The 16,572-nt window shown below is 42.9% G+C and overlaps 1 protein-coding gene and 1 long non-coding RNA gene across 3 annotated transcripts in view; one reads left to right on the top strand and one right to left on the bottom strand.

Annotated features, from left to right (window-relative positions):
• Nucleotides 1-16,572, bottom strand: part of VPS13B (vacuolar protein sorting 13 homolog B) — a 1,502,642-nt gene that overhangs the window by 414,828 nt on the left and 1,071,242 nt on the right. The gene's annotated exons all lie outside the window — the stretch shown is intronic.
• Nucleotides 10,639-16,572, top strand: part of LOC309555764 — a 1,250,709-nt gene continuing 1,244,775 nt past the window's right edge. The window contains exon 1 of the long non-coding RNA XR_014225278.1: nucleotides 10,639-10,795. This is a non-coding gene — a long non-coding RNA (uncharacterized lncRNA). The remainder of the gene's footprint in view (nucleotides 10,796-16,572) is intronic.

Raw genomic sequence — 16,572 nt, 5'->3', positions numbered from 1 at the left:
GTGCAGCAGGGACAGACTGTCCTTTTAAGGACTGGTATTTGGTATAGGTGTACTATTCTTTGGTGTGCAGTGCACTATATAGGGGTGTAATACACTTATAATATACTTTCTAATATAGAAAGCATATTGGCGATGTTCGCGGCCACCATATTAGTTTACATTGGGGAGAACTTTGACCCATGACACATCCATCAGGTGGAACAGGACAGCCAATTGAGACATTTCAGCACATGGACATACCCCCTACCTTATAAATAGACCTGACCTGGCAGCCAGTTTACATTCTGCTTTTTGTCAGCGTAGGGAGAGGTTTGCTGTGTGCAGCAGGGACAGACTGTCCTTTTAAGGACTGGTATTTGGTATAGGTGTACTATTCTTTGGTGTGCAGTGCACTATATAGGGGTGTAATACACTTATAATATACTTTCTAATATAGAAAGCAAATTATAGTGGATTTGTATTGTGCACTGTGCAGCATTGTGACTGGTGTGGTGAGCGTTTCTGCAGCAATACTACAACTACAAAGAGTGACAAAAGCACTTTTATAAAAGTATACTGTTAGATAACACCCCACTTCAATCTGTGGTATTGGGGGGCCACTGGTCTATCACACCAGTTATAATACTTTTTTAAGAGTGTATTTTTGTCCTGCAAAAATGTTGCCTCTTTTGCTGCGTTAACTGTGCTACACCCAGTGACAACAGTTACTGGCCAGTTTTTGTAGAACTGGTGTGATAGACCAGTGGCCCCCCAATACCACAGATTGAAGAGGGGTGTTATCTAACAGTATACTTTTATAACAGCTTATTTGTGTCCTGCAAAAATATTGCCCCTTTTGCTGCATTAACTCTGCTACACACAGTGCCAAACTTACTGGCCATTTTTTTGTCTAACTGGTGTGATAAACCAGTGGCCTCCCAATACCACAGATTGAAGCTGGGTGTTATCTAAGAGTATACTTTTAGAAGTGTATTTGTGTCCTGTAAAAATATTTTTTTTTCCAAATTATTTCTTTATTTCTTTAAGTTCAGTTACATATACACTGTATTCAATACATTCCAACTTTCACAGTTACAAATTATACAATATTTAGTTCAACTCAAAAGAGCCATAGCCTTCCTTAAACATTCTATAGCCGAACATTTCAACTTTCACGATTACAAATTTCAAAATATTCAGTTCGACTCAAAAGTGACCATAGTCTTCCTTAGGCATTCTATAACCGAACCCAAATCTCCCATTTCAATCCTTTTCCCTCTCTCCCCTCCTCCCCACCTCCAAAAAAAAAAAAAAAAAAATTTTTTTTCCCTCTTCTTCCCCTCCCTCCTCCCTCTCAAATCTCCCCTCCCCTCTCTCCTCATCTCCCGAACCTCTTCCTTATACTTATTTATCCATTATATCTAATTCTTTCTCTGTGTTTTAAAGTTGTCCTTCTCCTGAGTTTACGTAATCTATCCATTGTTTCCATTTCTTCTCATATTTATCAGTTTGTTGGCGGGCGGAAAAGACCAAGTTTTCCAAGTTATTTATTTCCTCCACCTTCCTGAACCACGTAATTATGTTAGGTGGCTCAGTCTCTTTCCACCTGAGAGGAATACATGTCCTGGCTGCATTTATTAAATGTGGTATAATCAGAGATGTATAGTAACGAAGTAGAACTACTTAAGTACTGTACTTAAGTACCGAAATGCGGTATCTGTACTTTCCTAGAGTAGAATTTTTTTCTCCTACTTCTACTTTTACTTCACTACATTTTTTCGATGATTTCGATACTTCTACTCAAGTATTTTTTTTTTGTGCTGCATAGTTACTCGTTACTTTTAAAAAAAATACCACTGCCAGAACAGTAGATGGCAGGTTGCATAAAGCTCAAAAAAATGTGTATAATGTCATTTGTAAATCAGCGCATACGAAAATAAAGGCTGTGTATAATAAAAGCTGCTATACCAAATCTTTCCAATAAAAAGAAAATATGAAACAAACAAATAAATTGTGCTACAGCGCTTAAAGTGCATCAAGAAACTACTAACAAACACCGGTTAATCATTTGAATAAATCATTTGAAATAATAAAAACAATATGATGTTCATACTTTTGACTTCTTTCTTTAATAACTACATAACACAGTACTTGTACTTCTACTTTCAGTACTTGAGTAGAAATTTTTTTTCAAAACTACTGGTACTTTTTACTTTTAGTACTTAAGTAGCAAATTTTTTGAAAAAACTACTTGCAATACTTAAGTAAAAGAAATGTTGAATACTTTAGTACTTCTACTTAAGTAACTTTTTCTGCGAGCACTTCCACTTCTACTCAAGTAATTTTTTGATCGAGCACTTGTACTTTTACTCAAGTAGAAATTTCGAGTACTTTATACAAGTCTGGGTATAATAGATTTATTGTAATTTTGTATCGGTATGTTAGAGACGTGGAGCAGAAACAAAGCCGGTTCTTTGGGGATATAGCTTTTCGTAATTTTCTGTATTATCTTCAAAATCTGTTCCCAATACATTTCTAATTTAGGACATGCCCAGAATATATGAAGCATTGTGCCTCTCTCTGTCCCACATCTCCAGCATCGGTCTGTGTTTGCTATAGAAATTTTATTCATTTTAACCGGAGTATAATACCACCTGGAAAAAATTTTATAATTCATTTCTTGAATTCTAGCACACATTGAGGTAGCAAATACTGACTTAATTATTTGATTTTCTTGTTCTGGTGAGAAAGTAATGCCCATTTCCCTTTCCCACTCCCTCAAGAAAGGGAATTTATGCTGTACCACTGATGTCATTAACAAGGAGTACATTTTGGATATAGTATGTTCCAGTATTCCATTTTGGGTACATATTTTTTTCATAGGGTGTTACCTCTTTATCTCCCTGAGGGGGGGCTTTCAATGTTCCCAGAAAGTGGCGTAACTGAAAAGCCCTCCATGAGTCTAGGCCAAAAAGGCCTGACCCATCTGTTAACTCATCTGTGGTCACCCATCCTGTGTCTGAGCGGAAATCAAGAATCTGAAAGATTCCCCTTTCTACTAAAGCCTTAAACTTCCTGTCTTGACACCCTGGCTCAAAGAGGGGGTTCCCCAGGACCGGGTATAGTAAGGAATTCTCCCGTATAAGATTGTCTTGTTTAAATATTTTTGCGCATATTTTAATCGTGTTTCCTATAACAGGGTGATTCTTAATAGCTGTTGGCAAGTTCTTATGACACCAGGGGGCTCTTTTCAGTGATACCTCACATTGTGCCTGCTCTATGTTTGGCCATAACTTATATTCTCTATGGCGACACCAATCAATCATTCTGCCTAGTTGAACGGCATGATAATATCTCTTCATATTCGGAATCGCCAGCCCCCCATCTGTTTTGAATTTAAATAAATATTTCTTCCCTACCCTGGGGCGTTTTGATTTCCAAATAAAATCCATTATCATGGTTTCAATCTGGGACAAGTATCGAGGTGGAATGTGGATGGGAAGTGCCTGGAAAATATACAGAAATTTTGGTAAAACACTCATTTTAATTATATTGCACCTTCCCATCCATGAATACATTCCTCCTTTCCACTTTTGTAATAATGCATTTATGGATTTTGATAGGGGAATGAAATTCATCTTAAACAATTGTGAGATTTTTGAAGTAATTAACGTCCCTAGATATTTTAAAGCCGTCTTTGTCCAATTCAACTTAAAATTTGCCCTTAATTGTTGTTGAAGTGTCCCTGCTAATTTTATTCCCATTGTTTCGGATTTAATAAAGTTTATCTTCATATTAGATTGAGTTCCGTACTTCCCTAGTTCGGTTAATAAATTAGGAAGTGATATAACTGGCTTTGTAATCGAAAATAGAACGTCGTCGGCGTACGCTGATAATTTATATTGGTCCTTCCCCACTTTGATACCCGAAATGTCTGGGTTCATTCGGATTCTACACAGGAACGGTTCTAATGATAATACGAACAGGAGCGGGGACAGGGGACATCCCTGTCTCGTTCCGTTTGTGATTAAAAACTCTGTAGAAAGAATTCCATTTACTTTTACTTTTGCTGAGGGGGTTGAGTAACTTTGTTTTATCCATCTTAACATTTTTTCCCCTATTCCTATGTAACGAAGGACTACGAACATGTACTCCCACCGTACCCTATCGAACGCTTTCTCTGCGTCGGTGTTAAGTAGAACGGTTGGTATTTTATTTTGGTGGATTATATGTAATAGATTCAGCAACTTGGTCGTATTGTCCCTCGCCTCACGGCTTGGGACAAATCCCACCTGATCCAGATGGATCAATTTCGTCAAATATTTCTGTAGTCTAACTGCTAGGATCTTTGTAAAAATTTTAAAATCCGTGTTCAACAGGGAAATTGGTCTGTAACTTTTACACGAGGTGGGGTCTTTCCCCTCCTTGGGGATTACCGAAATATGTGCATGTATAGTTTCTTTGGGGATTGTTTTCCCTGCCCCCCACGCGTTAAACATGTCTTTCATGAATTCTTTCAGGTATGGAATTAGTTTCTTATAATAGTGAATCGTAAACCCGTCAGGTCCCGGCGCCTTCCCAACTTTCGTATTTTTTATAGTCTCCATTATCTCTGTTAATGTAATTGGTGACTCAAGTATCTTACTCTCCTCTTCAGACAACTGGGGCATTTGTGAGATTTGTACGTACTCCTCCATTTGAGATTGTGGGGTTATGGGGGTTTTTAAATTATATAATGTTTCATAATATTTTTTGAATTCCTGAGTTATCTGTTTAGGGTATGTGAGTTTCTGTCCTGCATCCGTTACTAAATGTGGAATATAAGTTGTCAAGTTTTGATCTCTAAGTGATTTTGCTAATAACTTCCCACATTTATCCCCTGATTCATATGTGATCCTTTTAGTTTTTTGAATTGCTGCTTTAACTCTAAAGGCTAGAAGTTCGTTGATGTCCCTTCTTATCTTCAGAAGTTCTGCCTTTCCCTCCTCTGACGGTGCATGTTTATGTTTCGCTTCTACTTTATTTAGCAGTTGGAGTAACTGTTCTAGTTGTTTAGTTCGTTGTTTTTTGATCCTAGCCCCATGCTTAATGAAAATACCTCTTATAACTGCTTTATGAGCTTCCCATATTATCCCTGGGTCTGAATCTACAATAGTATTGGTTAAAAAAAAAAATTCCATTTCTGATTCAACTTCTGTCATTGTCACCTGGTCTTGTAAAAGGTTTTCATTCAATCTCCACGTTGTTTCTCTCCTTTCTCTTTTGTCTGGTAAGTCGTAGGTTATTGTAATTGGGGCATGGTCTGACCAAGTTGCTGAGCCTATCACTATGTCTTTTATTGCATGTAGTTGATTATGTGGGATTAAAAAGTAATCTATGCGGGAATATTGTTGATGTAAAGAGGAAAAGAATGAGTAATCTCTTTCTCTTGGGTGCATTATACGCCATGCGTCTATTAATTGTCCCTCCTGTAGTGTCTTAGCGAACTGCTTTCTTACTCTAGGCGGAATTGATGATATGCCCCTTGATGTGTCTTCTGAAGGGATCAAGGGTATATTCATATCCCCCCTATTATTAAATGGCCCTCTCTGAAGTCATTAAGTGTATCCATGCTCCTCCTCAAGAAGCAATCCTGTTTTACATTTGGGACATACATGTTAACTAATGTAACTATGGTCTCTCTTATAGTCCCTTTCACAAACAAATAGCGTCCATTTGGGTCGCTCATAATTTGGGTACATTTCCAAGGTATGTTCCTTGATAGAAGGATGGATACGCCCTTTGACTTTGCCTCCCAGTTGGTAGAGTGGTATACTATGGGGAAGGAATTATTACCAAGCTTTGGACATTTATCCTCCCTGAAGTGTGTCTCCTGCACCATTGCAATATCTACCCTAGATCTATTCAGATCGTCCAGCAAGATTCTCCTTTTCTCTGGAGTGTTCAGGCCTTTTGCATTAATGGATAAAATTCTTATGTTTTCCATTGCTCAATAGGAGAGGAGTGGAAGAGAGAGAGAGGAGAAAGGATAACAAAAAAAAAAAAAAAAAAAAAATTAAATTTATGGAGGGCAGGGGGGGAGAAGGGGAGATACCCTCTTGGCCTCTCAACTTTAGAGAGGTCGCTAAATAGCTTTACGCTGGGTAGCTCATCCAAACTATGTTGGTTCTATGAGCTATTTCCTAAATGGGGTTATGGTTGGATTGGATTAGAGAATACCACTCTCCCTTCCCTCTCCCAAACCCCGACACTGATCATTTCCATAATCTTCGGCATGTCTAAATTCATTCCTTTTTTCTGTCTACTTCTCCCGGCCTGTTTTTCTCCCGACCTTCCTCTGTATCACAACAAAAGGAGGAGGGGGGAAATTGGAAATAAGCGTTACGTTGCGCCTATGCCCCCGGGGACAAAAAAAAAAAAAAAAGAAAAAAAAAAAGAGGAAAACAAAGCCCTTGATAGTAAAGAGAGAGAGAAATGGGAGCTACTAAGTTTAATATGAAAATGAAAGGGGTCTGTATATTACCCCCAGTCTGCTCCGTTCCCCTCTTCCCTAATATGATGTCCCCTTCATTCCATATACTGTTTCCGATACCTACCACGCCCTCTATTGGCTTATCAACATACTGGTCTCAAGGAGAAGAAAAAAAAAAAAAAAAAAACCCAGGGGAAGGGGGTCCCATTTCTGTCCCCTCTTTAAAATCATTCAGTCGATCAAATCTTGACTTAAACAATTTAATGGCCGTTCGCCTACGATCCCTAAAAAAAAAAAAAAAAAAGGGAAAAAGGAGACAGAGCCCTCGATAGTAAAAAGAAAGAGAAAAAGGAGCCAAATAAATTTGATTTGTAAATGATAGAGGTCTGTATATTACCCCCAGTCTGTTCCGATCCCCTCTTCCCTAATACAATGTCCCCTAACTCCAGGTACTGTTTCCAGTCCCTGTCACGCCCTCTATTGGTTTATTAACATGCTGGTAACAGAAACAAACAAAAGGAAAAAACAAAAAACAGAAAGGGGGAAGGGGAAGGGAAGGAGAGGGGGCGAACTCCTCTGTCCCCTCTCCCCCCCCTCCTCCACTCTCACAATGCTACAACTGTCACCCCCTCTCCCCCCCTACAAGTTCTTCAGACCTACCGGTAATTAATTGATTCTTTCACCACCCTTCACACTTTCTGAAAAATATCTGCAATATACTGCTATCCCCGGGGCATAAAAAAAAAAAAAAAAAGGGAGGTGACCCTCCTTCTCTCTCCGTGATCTTCACCCTTCTTAGGGACCCAGAAAAAATGGTCCTTTAAGCATATGTATTCCATATGTATTCCAAAAGAAAACCCGTGGTGCTATTCGTGAATCAATTTTACAACAATTTGCCATATTATGAATGTGCAGGCAGCTCCCTGCTGTCTTACCCCACCTACTTCAATTAGAAGATCATCTACTAATTGTGTGCCCAAAAAAAAAAAAATTTAGTATGTAGCTTCACACAACCCAAACCAATAAAACACCCCCAAAAGAGGGGAAAAAAAAAAAAAATGTTATACAACAAACTAAAACACAGACCCTTCATAACCCATAAGGACCCCCTACACTCTCCACACTCGTGATTCGTGACTCTTGTGCTCTATTAAAGTAAGTACAAAAGAAAAAACAAACAACACACCAAAGAAGAGAAAAAAAAAAAAAACCCTCTTTTTCAAGTGTTTAAGGAAAAATATGTATCAAATTCACTGGGAATAAATTTTATACGAGGGTGTGGAGGGGCGAGTGTCTCTTGGTCCCTATCGTAGGAAGGGGTTTATATTGAAAAATAGTAAAAAAAAAAAAAAAAAAGGAAAAAAAGAACCCAAAAAAAGAGTCCCTGTGGTGACATTCCTACATCATTTTTCATTTCCGCTCTCTCCTTCAGCTTGATCCTCCAGTCTCTCGAGCCTCTTGGGTCCATGCTTTTCTATTTCTGTTTCCATTCATCCCCCCTTTGAGGGGGTTCCAGTTTAAATACCCCATTTTCCTAGGGTCAATTGCGCACCAGTCCTCCACCCGGATAGGTTCAGTACCAAGAAATTCGAATAAACTGGGTAGATCTGTCGGGGTTCGCAGAACAAACATGTCTCTTTCTTTGAAAAAGGTTACCGCCAGCGGGTAACCCCATCTATATCTAAAACCCAGCTGCTTGGCTCTATCCAATACTGGCCGTAGTAGTGATCTGCGATATAAAGTATTTTTAGACAAGTCCGGGAGTATTTTTATTTTAGACCCTGCGATTTCGATTATGCCTATATCCCAGGCTTTGCGAAGGATCTCCTCTTTTTGTGTATAGTGATGGATCTTGCATACAATATCACGAGGTCTGCTAGGGTCTATATGTCTGTACCCTGCTACTCTGTGGACCCTGTCTATTTCCAAGGGGGCCGCAGGGTGGGAGGTAGGGGCAAGCACTTTTAAAAAAATGTCTCTCACCTTCTCCTGCAGGTTTTCCCCTTCCACTTCTGGTACACCTCTCAGCTTTAAATTCCCTCTGCGGCTCCGATCTTCTGAATCCTCAATACGAAGCTGCATATTAATAGTGAGCTCTAGAAGTGTCTCTGTGGTTCTCTTTACATCAGCCACTTGATCTTTTACACGTATGGTTTCCGCTTCATTTGAGGTAACTTTGTTGGTCAGTTGGGTCATATCCTTGCGGAGCTCCTGTATGTCTCGCTGGTGTGTTTCCTCAATCCTCAAAATCAAAGCTTCAATCTCTGTTTTTGTCGGCAGAGCTTTCAGTAAGTCCTTAATTTCTGGGTTACTACTCTCCTGCTGGTTACCGGGGGCTGCTTCGGCTTCTCTCCCCATCACCACAAGGTTTGCTGGGCTCTCTTCCGACAGCTTTTCTCCTTTCTCTGCTCGCTGCTGCACGCTCTGTTTGGACTGTGCACCCCCACGCGCGGCCGCCATCTTTGTTTCAGGTGCTCCGGGTAGATAATTTTGAAAGTATCGCTGAATACCGCCGTCCGACTTCCTCTGTGGCTGGCGCCTGTCCGCCACTGGTCGTTCGCTGGTCGAGCGAGTCACTGGGCGGTTCCTGGCCGTGTTAGTCGTTAGCATGCCGCTATAGCTGTGCCGTGTCGGGTAGGTCCGGGAGAGGGGTTAGCGGGAGCTCCTTCTCACACGTCCTCACATCTCGTCCTCTCCAGGCCACTCCCCCATAAATGGTAAAATTCACACTGTGTCTGTCCTGTAAAAATATTGCCTCTTTTGCTACGTTAACTCTGCTACACACAGTGCCAAAGTTACTGGCCAATTTTTTTGTATAACTGGTGTGATAAACCAGTGGCCCCACAATACCACAGATTGAAGTGGGGTGTTATCTAACAGTACACCTTTATAACAGCGTATTTGTGTCCTGCAAAAATATTGCCTGTTTTGCTGCGTTAACTCTGCAACACACGGTGCCAAACTTACTGGCCAATTTTCTGTATAACTGGTGTGATAAACCAGTGGCCCCTCAATACCACAGATTGAAGTGGGGTGTTATCGAACAGTATACTTTTATTTTTTTTAATCCGAAAGTTTTTTATTAAGAAAACAACAAAAGAAAGAGGTACAGGTACAAGCATATAAAATAATGACAGTCAGGTACATACAAAAAAGAGAAAACACTGCACCCAACGCAGGGGTCACACTACAGTACAATAGAAAAATATATGCATAGTAATATAAAGACATAACTACACTGATGGTAGGGTATTGAAAGTGCCCAACTACCCTGCAGCCAATATAGACATAATCAAGTGCTGCAATGTACCAACATAAGTAGGGTTCAGTAAATAATACTCAAAAGGAACCACATCCCACCTACAGTGGAGTACACAGTACAGAATAAACTACGGGAGGGGAGAATAATGGAGTAGACTGTGACTTTCCCTTGAGGGCACCGTACCTGGGCAGTTAGTACCACCATGTCAAAAGCAAAGGAATAAGAAAGGGCCAGGGGCCGGCCTCACCCACAGCAAAAGTGCGGACGAAACCAGACCCTGGAGAACAGGAGAACAAGGAAGGGGGAAGGAAAGCAAAACATAGAGAAGAAGGAAGTAGAGACAGCAGGGCAGGAAAGGGAAAGAAGGTGGGAGGGGGGGAGGAAAACTACCAGGTGAGAGAAATCCCATAACACCAGAAGTAACCGTCAAAAGGTTCTAAACCTGTAGAATACGGTGCATAAGTAGCTGCGCAGGGCCTAGTCCCGGACAGTCCAACCAATCCTGCCAAATCCTATAAAACTTGCTAACTGCATTGCGATGGCGGAACGCCAGTTGTTCCCGTAATAGGATGGAATTGACTCATGTTACCCATTGTGCCAGAGTAGGGACTGTAGGGCCCATCCAAACACTGGCAATCAATTTCCTCGCTAAATACAATAGCCTTTGCACCATAATATATGCACCAGAGGTAAACGGTTCAGGATCCAGTATGCCCAGCAGGCATACTAGAGGATCAACCGGTATAGGTGCATGAGCAACCTGTGAAATACATTGTGTGATCTGAGTCCAATATCTAACCAATTTTGGGCAACGCCACAGCAGATGTATAAAGTCTCCTCTATGGGAGTTGCATTTAGGGCACAGTGGCGTGTCTCTCCTGCCCCACTTGTGCAGAAGAACTGGGGTACGATACCGTCACAGTGGTGTACTGGTTAGCACTTTCACCTAGCAGCAAGAGGGTCGCTGGTTCGAATCCCAACCACGACACTACCTGCCTGGGGTTTGTATGTTCTCCCTGTGCCTGCGTGGGTTTCCTCCGGGTACTCCGGTTTCCTCCCACACTCCAAAGACATGCTGGTAGGTTAATTGGATCCTGTATAAAAATTGACCCTACTATGTATGTATGAATGTGAGTTAGGGACCTTAGATTGTACGCTCTTTGAGGGCAGGGACTGATGTGAATGTGCAATGTATATGTAAAGCGCTGCGTAAAATTGACAGCGCTATATAAGTACCTGAAATAAATAAATAAAATAAATAATAATTATTTTCCAATCGTTCACAAGACATTTGCGATGCGCAGCCATTCTTGGCATCGGATCAGGAAGAGGAGGAAGCAAACGCCGCCACTCAGCAGTCCGACGACAGTACCCAGATCAGCCCAAGGAGGTTGGTTCCCGCTGTTGCTGCTTACTCCGAGATCTCAAATGTTAGTGGTGGGGAAGGTGACGTCGATAATGACGTGTCTATGGACGTCACGTGGGTGCCCACAAGAGAGGAAGAGGAGGGGAGTTCAGAGGGAGAGATGGACCAGCAGATAGGGAGAAGAAGCAGGCGGAACTTACATTGCACAGGAGGGACAAAGCAGACTGCTAATGTATCAGGAGCGAGCCATCAACCATGTACAGTCACATCTGGCGCTCCCAGGACGCCGCCACATGGCTCCGCAGTGTGGGCTTTTTTTAATGTGTCAGCTGCTGACAATAGTGTTGCCATCTGCAGCCTTTGCAGTCAACGCATAAGTCGCGGTAAGCCCAACACTCACCTAGCGATGACCGCCTTAAGAAGGCATCTGGACTCCCATCACCGAGCCCAGTGGGAGCAACGCTGTCAGAACCCACAAAGCCACACTCCAGGCTCACACCGTCCAGCCTCTTCTCCTTCTCCTCTCACCTCACAATTGTCCACCACTTCCATCATGTCGTCCTCACGTTGTTCTGGAAAAAGGCAGGCTTCCGTAGCCCAAATGTTGGAGCGTAAAAAAATTATGACGCCGGATAACCCTCTTGCCCAACGGTTGACTGCTGGCTTGTCGGAACTGATAGCCCGCCAACTACTGCCATATCAACTGGTGGACTTGGAGGCCTTTCGGAAATTTGTGGCCATTGGAAAACCACAATGGAAGGTCCCAGGAAGGAAATATTTCTCGCAGAAGGGCATTCCAGAGCTGTTTGGCCATGTTCAGCGGCAAGTAAATGTATCTCTGGCACACAGTGTCGGTGCCAAAATACATCTGTCCACAGACAAATGGTCTAGCAAACACGGGCAGGGAAGGTATATAACTTTTACTGCCCACTGGGTGAACCTTCTGACGGCCATCAAGCATGTAGCCCGTGGCACCAGTGTAGATTTGGTTTTACCGCCACGGATTGCATGCAGGCCTGCCTCTTCTTCTCCTCCTCCATCCTCCCTCTCCTCCTTGGCTGACTCCTCCTTTTCCACTGCTACCGTCTCTTCTGCTGCGCAGCCCAAGATCCCCAGAACTTATTCCATATGCAAGGTGAGACGTTGCCATGCTGTGCTGCGTCTGTTGTGCCTGGAAGCCAAGAGCCACACTGGTCCTGCACTCCTTTCAGCTTTGCGTTCACAGGCAGATCAGTGGCTGACACCGCTCAATTTGACAGTTGGTAAAGTGGTGTGCGACAACGGTGCCAATCTGCTAAGCGTGCTGAAACATTGCAAAATTACACACGTGCCATGCATGGCACACATCCTGAGCTTGGTCGTGCAGCGATTCATTGCCAAATACCCTGGGGTCCAGGACGTCTTGCGGCAGGCCAGGAAAATCTCGAGCCATTTCAGCAGAAGATCTTACACAGCCATGGCTCGCCTTGCTGACATTCAGCGGCGACACAACCTGCCCGTCAGGCGTCTTATTTGTGACTGCCCGACGCGATGGAACTTAACCTTGTATATGCTTGATAAGCTGCTCCAGCAGAAATGTGTAGTTAACGACTACCTGTATGAACTCTGCGGCAGGACAGGTTCTGGGGAGCTTGGGTTTTTTTCACCGCGCCAGTGGCTGCTCATGCGCGATGCATGCAGACTTCTGCGGCCATTTTATGAGATCACCAAACTGGTCAGTCACGGCCAGGGCGCCATCAGTGACATCGTACCTTACGCCTTCTTTCTGGAGCGTGCATTGCGTTGTGTCATTGATCAAGCCGTCGAGGAGCAGGAAGATGAGGAAGTCGCAATGATGGGTGAATTCCCAGGGGGTGCTACTCCATCTGAGACAAGTCAATAACAGGAGTCTGAAGAGGAGTCAGAGGAGGATTGTGCTGGGGCGGATGAAGAGGAGCAAGAAGAGCATGCTTTAAACCTTTCTGGGATCCTTGGTGTTGTCCATGGATGGGGGGGAGAAGAACGAGGATGACATTATCCTGGATGAAGAGCTGGAGCCAGGCCACTACACCACGTCCAGTTTAGTGCAAATGGGGGCCTTCATGCTCCAGTGTTTTAAGGGGGACCCCATATAAAAAGCATAAAGGGAAAGGACCAGTACTGGGTGGCAACGTACTTAGACACCTGGTACAAACAAAAAATGGCAGAAATGTTACTGCCATCACAGAGGGCGGTCAGTTGCAGCACTTCCAGGCCTTGCTTCGAGAAATTCTGCATTTGCATGCGCTGGCAGAGGAATTTCCACTCTCAGAGAAACAGTTGCGGGTAGCAATCCAACAGCGCCTGCAAGAAGAGGGCGTTTTGAAGATGTGTTGGTCACTTCAGATATGAGATCATTCTTTCAGTCGACCCATCGACAGCTGTACTCCAGATCCAGTATCAGGAACGCCTAGACCGACAAGTGTCTGACTACATCAGGTTAACGGCCGATGTGGACGTTCTGAGGAGTGATGAACCCCTGGACTACTGAGTGGGCAGGCTTGACCTCTGGCCAGAGCTTGCACAATTTGCAATGGAACTGTTGGCTTGCCCCCCATCCAGTGTCCTGTCCGAAAGGACGTTCATCGCAGCAGGGGGGATCGTGACCGATAAGCGAACTCGCCTAGCTCATGACAGTGTTGACTACCTCACATTTATAAAAATGAATGAGGCATGGATCTCAGAGGAATTCAACACATGTGACCAGTAGACCATGTTTGATTAAAATTCCTCATGACAGGCCCCAAATATCCGCCAGACCGCCATCCACCCACAACAATTCATAGTCCTTATCTTCGGTAAATACAGCGGCATAAAAGGCATTTCATGTCCATTGAATGCCTAATTTTTGGGGAGTTTCAGGTAAACGCATGTGGGCTAATTTTTTGGGCCTGTAATGGGCGACACTTACTTCTGTATCCTGTGAACGCCTAATGTACCTTTAGCCACAGAATACAACGTACTTAGCTGTCAGGTAAACGCATCTGGGCTCATTTTTGGGGCCTGGAATGGCCGACACTTACTTATTTATCCTGTGAATGCCTAATGTACCTTCAGCCACAGAACACAACGTTCTTAGCTGTCAGGAAAACGCATGTGGGCTAATTTTTGGGGCCTGTAATGGGCGACACTCACTTCTGTATCCTGTGAATGACTAATGTACCTTCAGCCACAGAATACAACATTCTTAGCTGTCAGGTAAACGCATGTGGGCTAATTTTTGGGGCCCATGGCTGGGCGACACTTCTGTATCCTGTGAATGCCTAATGTACCTCCAACCACATAATACAACATTCTTAGCTGTCAGGTAAACGCATGTGGGCTAATTTTTGTTGCCTGTAATGGGCGACACTTACTTCTGTATCCTGTGAATGCCTAATGTACCTTCAGCCACAGAATACAACTTTCTTAGCTGTCAGGTAAACGCATGTTGGCTAATTTTTGGGGCCTGTAATGGGGGACACTTACTTCTTTATCCTGTGAATGCCTAATTTTTCAGAGTGGAATTGAAAACCAATGGGTCTGTAAACGTTCTGCCAAATTGTGGAACGGATGCGGACCCATTTTACAGATGTGGGAATGGACCCTATATGTATTTGACATGTATTTACCGGCTGCTGTTAGTTCTGGCTGATTTAGAAAAAAAAATTAAATTTTTTTGCTGAAAAAAAATAAATACATTTTTAGGGCAACTTTTCCAATAGCAATACTTCTGTTATGACAGTGTCCATGTTGTGGGACTATTTTTGCACAACTAGTAAGTATTTTGTGGCTGCAAATATGACCTAAAGGTTTTTAAAGTTCGCCTGCCATTAAAGTCAATGGGACCCGTCGCGAACTTGCGGTTCGCCAACGTTTGGGAAAGTTTGCGTATAACGTTCGCGAACCACCCCGGCCGATGTTCGTCCATCATTACTCACATATACTATAAAGCATGTTAAAATAAATATTTTTGATCAGCCTTAAAAGCTCTGTCACCCACTGGGAAGCAGTTGTAGTGCACCAGTGCTAAACAGCATAAGGGACCCATTTCAAGTCTGTTTTCTATTTTATAGAAATAAAATATAACACGTCTTTCAACTGACTAGCTGCCACAATAATATCTCCAAGAAAATACACTTAGGGGTTTTGTTATCATATTTGAATTTAGGGGACTGGTGTGGCAAAGAGCTACAAAGTCATTCTTTTTGTTTTTTAAAATTAATAAACATGTTACACTTACCTGCTCTGTGAAATGGTTTTGCACAGAGCAGCCCCGATCCTCCTCTTCTTGGGTCCCCTGCCAGCGCTCCTGGCCTCTGTTCTTCTCCGAGTACCCTCCGCTACCCCCTCACTGGCTATGATTTACAGCAGCGGGGCGCCAATGGCCCGGGAGAACAGCTGCTCTCATGCACATCACTGGATGCCGATAGGGTTCGGGTAAGTATTAGGGGGTCTGTGAGGGGAGCTGCATACTGAAGGTTTTTAACCTTCATGCATAGAATACATGAAAGGATAAAACCTTCAGCCTTCAGAACCACTTTAAAGTAATCTAATAAATAAGGTAGGGTGGAGCTTCTAATTATTATCATCTCCCTTGGCGTATTCCAGTCTGAAGTTGGTCCAATCAAGTACGGTGTTCCTTTAGGGCTCAATCTTGGGTCCCCAACTTTTTAGCATTTACATGTTTCCACTTGGCCAACTGCTTAGATCACATGGGCTCATTTATCAATTCTATGCTGATAGCATTAAACCGGATTCTATTTTGGCTGCTTCTCTCTCCGATCTAACTGAATTTTGTGATATAAAAACATGGAGGGCCCATAATTTCATTCAATTTATTTGTGACAACACTGAAGTCATGCTTATTGGCACCTCCTATCAATTACTGTATGTAAGGCCAATCCTAATAGCTTATCTATAGGTGGCACTGTTCTTGAGCTTCCGTCTAAATTAAAAAAACTTTTGATCCACATCCACAGTGCAAAATGTTGTCAGAACATCTTTTTCAACTTGAGAAACATTGTTTGGCTGTGCCCTATGTTATCATACACTGAAGCTGAAAAGCTGATCCATACATTTGTGTTCTCCCGACTTGACTACTGCAATGCTACTAGCTGGGGTACCTGAATCCACTATTAATCAACTTCAATATGTTCAAAATTCTGCAGCCAGAATCCTGACTAGGTCTGGTACAAGTGATCATACTACCCCTATCCTGGAGTCCTTGAACTGGCTACCTGTCAGGTTTCGCATAGACTTTAAGATCTTCTTGCTCACCTGTAAGGCTCTACTTGGCATGCCAACTCATTATCTCTCTGAACTTTTATCAACTTACTCCCCCACTCCTATCCTCAAATTCTGGTTTGCTGTGTGTCACCCCTACTCCCTTACACTCAATGGGAGACAGAGCCTCCTCCTGCTCCTCCAGCTATGCTCCAAAACTGCTCAAAACTCAAATCAAATCTAAAAAGGTTTTCGTTAGACAAGCTTTTG

Source organism: Pelophylax lessonae (genome assembly GCF_965119305.1).
Source record: "Pelophylax lessonae genome assembly, chromosome: 5".
Classification (NCBI taxonomy): domain Eukaryota; kingdom Metazoa; phylum Chordata; class Amphibia; order Anura; family Ranidae; genus Pelophylax; species Pelophylax lessonae.
Note: the sequence above shows the minus strand (reverse complement) of the source record. Positions and strands in the feature narration are given on the sequence as shown.